Source organism: Osmerus eperlanus, chromosome 2 (genome assembly GCF_963692335.1).
Source record: "Osmerus eperlanus chromosome 2, fOsmEpe2.1, whole genome shotgun sequence".
Lineage (NCBI taxonomy): Eukaryota > Metazoa > Chordata > Actinopteri > Osmeriformes > Osmeridae > Osmerus > Osmerus eperlanus.
In genome coordinates this window covers 6,734,124-6,739,031 of record NC_085019.1, presented here as the reverse complement: position 1 = coordinate 6,739,031, position 4,908 = coordinate 6,734,124, and the positions used below count along the sequence as shown (strand labels likewise).

At 46.6% G+C, this 4,908-nt stretch overlaps 1 long non-coding RNA gene across 1 annotated transcript; it reads right to left on the bottom strand.

The window, feature by feature from the left end:
• Nucleotides 1–422: 422 nt before the first annotated feature.
• On the bottom strand, nucleotides 423–3,776 carry LOC134037619 (uncharacterized). The gene is made up of 3 exons (XR_009932550.1): nucleotides 3,649–3,776; nucleotides 3,107–3,393; nucleotides 423–2,063 (listed from the first exon to the last, which is right to left on the bottom strand). It is a non-coding gene; the product is annotated as an uncharacterized LOC134037619 (long non-coding RNA).
• Nucleotides 3,777–4,908: the final 1,132 nt, after the last annotated feature.

Genomic DNA, 4,908 nt, shown 5'->3' with positions numbered 1-4,908 from the left:
GTGAGAATGGGAGAGGAGTGGAGAGGAGAGTGTGAAGAGGGAGGAGAGGAGAGAACAGGAGAAGGGAGGAGGAGAGGGGAGTGAGGAGAGGGAGGAGAGGAGAGAACAGGAGAGGGGAGGAAGAGAGGGGAGTGAGGAGAGGAAAGAGAGGATAGAACAGGAGAGGGGAGGAGGAGAGGGGAGTGAGGAGAGGAAAGAGAGGATAGAACAGGAGAGGGGAGGAGGAGAGGGGAGTGAGGAGAGGAGTAGAGGGAGGGGAGCTAGAAGGAGGGGCTGATGGGACTCAGAGGCAGAGCAGGAGCCAGCTACAGGCTGAATCGCTGGCTTTGTTTGCAGACATGTCCTGGGATCTTGATCCTACGGTTGAAAAACAGACGGGGCACAAAGCTACTCAGCTTTGCTTGAGGTCCTACATGTGACGTTAGACATGAGACAAACGTTACATAATGCTGCACACATACACATACACATGTATGAAACCATTGTGTATTGCACTGTATAGTTTCTGTTTTAGTTTCCATAATACACATTAACATGTACATTTCTCAAAGAAGTTCAATTGACACCTTCTTTATACATAGGCACACACATTTCACGATCATAGGTCTGCCTCTTCTATGTTTTTTGGCCTTGAAGCCTGCCTCAGATTGTACCTTGTGGTACGCCTTCATGCACACACACATGCCGTATCATGATTCCCTTCTCTGATTACAGTAGCGGTATCAGCCAACGTGAGTAAATCTTGAATCCATATTTTACGAGGGCACCTTCAGCAGAACGACTTGCAGCAAGGGACAAAGGACACAGGAGTGAGGCTTGTGTTCTAAGTGTGTCTTTGAGAAACATTAACTCGGCTGCACAAAAGAAGTTTGGTTATCAGATAGGGTGAAGATCGCGCACAACCCATCCTGCTGGTTTTAAAGGTTGCGTGTGCCTGTAAATGTAGGCTAGTGAAACTTCACACTTTGGAATTGTATTGTGTGGAATCTGCAACATAAACAATTAGGGTATCATGTGGTGTCTCACTTCCACTGTGAGAGTATCTGTACCAGTGTCCCACTATAGCAGTTTCCGCATGCAACTACATGTGAGTCAGCAATGCATGACTGCGTGTGTCTGTGCGTGTGTCTGTGTGTGTGTGTGTCTGTGCGACAGCATACAGCCCTCGGAGGGTGTGGAGCGTGCCTCTAAGTGTGTCAGACTTCAGAAGGGCAGGACCCAGGGTCAAGGCGTACGCGCATGCACTTGTGTGTCAGGGTACAAAAGAAAGAAAAGAAAAACGAGAACCGGCCAGACAACTCCCAGATACGGCCCTGTTTTGCCTGAGGTGTGCGTGTGTGTGTGTGTGCGTGTGTGTGTCTGGAAGTCAGCAGCTTAGCCATGTGCTAAGCCCGGGCCAGAGAGACGTGGAATGGAACGGAGGGCCGGGTCACACAGAGCTAAATAATAAGATCACAGAGCACAGCCTTCATGAGCCCTCAGCTGAGGCCTCGGCCCCTCCATGTTCCAGCACTTTCATCTCCGGCCAAGATCCGAGCAGATAGTCTGCTCTCAACCGAGAGTCAGGAGAGACTCCCAGTCAGACGATTCAGAGTTGTACAATGTACTTCTGATGTTTTTATCCAAGCGGTTTCAGTTCATCAGGGCCAGTGTTGCTCAACGTCTCAGTAAGTGATTTCATCCAGGGCAGGGCTCGGTTTTCGGCCTCCACTCTCTGTCCCTCTCCCTTCATCTGTTGGCTCACTGTGTTTCCAGCGTCTTCCATTCACTGTCAGCACGGTAACTGGGTTTCTGCAAATTACCCTTTCTTGAAGAGATATGTCAGCGTGGAAGATTGAGAACGTTGATTAGACCTTCAAGCCAAACTGGGAGGCCATTTTCTTCCGTATTTCTTTTCTAAACTCAAAATGGCTGACAGTTTCCCTCCAGGCTCTCTTGGCTCTGGGCCCATCATTACCTCAGGATGGATCCAGTAAGATACCGACCCAACAGGTTATTTGTTTGTCACTCTTTAATCCAGAGAAGCGTTATAGTACAGGTCTTGGCACGTCCATGTTGTTTTTCTGTGGAACAAGACAAGAGAGACAGAGAGTGTTTTGCAAGGCCTTGGCAGTAAGCGTCACTAAGCTGTGTCGTGTACTTTTACACAATCCTCATCAGAAAGGCGATACTCCTTCAATGAGCCAAAAAACGAAATGATATTGTAACGTGGCCATTTTATACCCAAGGCCAGCCAGCTTGCTCCCTTTCAGAAACAGAGAAAAGCCCACCAAAGCTATAAAGAATGTTTTCCCTAATAATACTGCTGGGTGGGTCTTTCACATCCTCTTCTTCAATCTTGTTGTTTTAGTAAGTGAATGAAAGTTTCAGTTTTGATGTGTGTGTGTGTAATGGGGGGTTTGGGGCGGTGATGTAGTATAGAATTTACACAAAAGGTTCATATCGTCCTATTTGATGTCCTTTACTGAGGTTAGCATCTAATTAACTAACTAAAAGCATTTCAAGTCAACGCTAGTGAAGCAGTGCAGCATGCTGTGCAGAACGCCCTTATTTCAGGGCTCAAACAGACAAGGGAGACGCAGAAAAGTGTAATTAAACCTAATGATCGTGACAATTACGTCAACATATCAGGCAGTCAGCGAAGGACAGCTCATGCTCTTGGGAGACTTGTCTAACAAGCAATCATTTCAACTGTCAACAGGAAAAAGATGATCTCACAACCAGTCACATTCCAATTAAATCTATACACAACAAAAGGAATCATTGTGCAACACCTCTCTGGATTGCTGTGTACTGTGCTGAAAGTCCACCTCACGCCACCGTTTTTGTGGTTGTTCTCTGTCTCTGTCAGAAGTGACTGAATGAGACAGGTGGCTAACCACCTGTAGCATCTGTGCCGGTCGTAAAGAGCCAGAAGTGTTCTAGAACATGTTAAACAGGAGATGAGAGGTTCTAACAACCCCACACAGAGACATCAAAGTCAATGAACCACAATAACCCCTAAGCAGCTATGGTGTGTGTGGTGTATGTGTCTGTGTGTGGTTGTGAGTGTGCTGCTTGTGAAACTGCTGAAGCAGCCCTAGGTGACATAAACACTGACCCTTACCTTTCTCATGACCCCTTCCTCTCCTGCCGACCTGTCACGGTCCAGTCTGAGCCCTGTCACCAGTGTGTGAATCTCTGGGCTAGCAGGGTATCACCTTCAGAGTGGACGCCACCATCGGAACTCAGGGTTTCCGACGACTAGCTCCAGTTTCAGGGAGAATGAGATTCATTCAGAGGGTGCCATAAGATGTTAAAGAGCCCTCTGTATCAAAACTCTGACAAACAGAACAGTCACTGCAGAACTTCCATTGAAGATAGGAGGATTGTGGTTTATACCAAGCTCTGGTGCTCTGTTAACCCTTGTGTTATCTTCGGGTCATTCTGACCCATCAGTCATTGTGACCCACCGTCGTATTGCGACAAATTTACCTCCTACAAAAACAAAGTGAAGCATTTTCTTTTAACTGTTGGGCTGTCTCAGACCCCCCACATTGCAATGGTTAAAAGAAAATTATTTTTATTTGTTTTTGTATTGGGTAAAATTGGGTAAACACAACGGTGGTTCGTTATGAACCTTTGGGTCATGTGACCTGAAGGCAGCACAAGGGTTAAGATGTAAATAGTTTGTTGGTTGATTATTTCAGCAAACCATGCTCTTATATAAAACTTGCAAAATGTGGATGGACACAATAGAGCAACTGTTCTCTGGTCCTGTTTTTCTCTCCCTCTTGTCTCTCCTCTCTCTTGTCTCTCCTCTCTCTTACTGTGTAAACACATGAGCTAGTTAGTGTCAGTTCAACTGAAAGAGCTTAGCCTGGTGAGGGCTTTGTTTGTGTGTCCACGAAGGAAAAGTGTGTTTATTTGTGTTTGTGTGTATGTATGCATGACAAGTATGACTATATACGACCGTGAGTGTATAAATGTGTAAACCATCAATAATAGTCAGACCTTTCGCAAGTAAAGATTTTCACATCTAGGATCCCATGTGTGTTCCAAGCCCATTTCAAATAAATCTAACACAACATCCCATATCCTACAGAGGGTCTGGCAAAGGTTACCAAGATACAGTAACTCTTGTAACTCTGATCGAACACAGACACGTACCCCTGCAATGTTTACGCCTCATAAAAATCTGTTTCTCTTTTCCCAGGAAAACTCAAACAAAAGAATAGGATACAGAGACTGGCATGGCCTTTGTGAAACTGCATTTGGGGAAAAACAGAGATTGGGTTGTCCATTGTTTTGGATATTTAAACATTTGAATTGAATGTCGTACAGTACAGCTCTGAGCCTTCAAGCTGCTCATGAAGGTTGTGAAAAACACTGGCAGAAACAAGGATCTCATCCTCCTGAGCGCCCAGGATTTCACACAATGACACACACGCGAATGCACACACTATCGCTCTCTCTCGCTCTCTCTCTAAAGACACACTCTCTCAAGGCACACATATACACACACACAGAGAGAGACCCTGTTATGGCTGTCACACAGCATCATGGATTGCAATGGCTGACGTTCTTTGGGGCCAGGCTCCTAGACGGATCCAGCACATCGCAGAATGAGGAACGAACAAGGAAACTGTGATCCCCAGTCCTGTGGAGAGGCAGAGACGCAGGCCAGAGAATCGTCTCCGCAGGAAGCCGCGAGAATCAGATCACTGTGGCTAATCTGGAGAACGGAAGTCTCCCTGCCTACTGTGGGGGGGGGGGGGGGGGGGGTGCCTCCCACATGCACTACCACTTTCAGCACAACACCCAGATAACTGCAAACATGAGCGGCTTTTACTGCTTTGCTTTGGATCACAACTTCCTGAACCTTCCTCTTGGGGAAACGTGTTAGCGTCATGGTCGGCGTCTCAACCC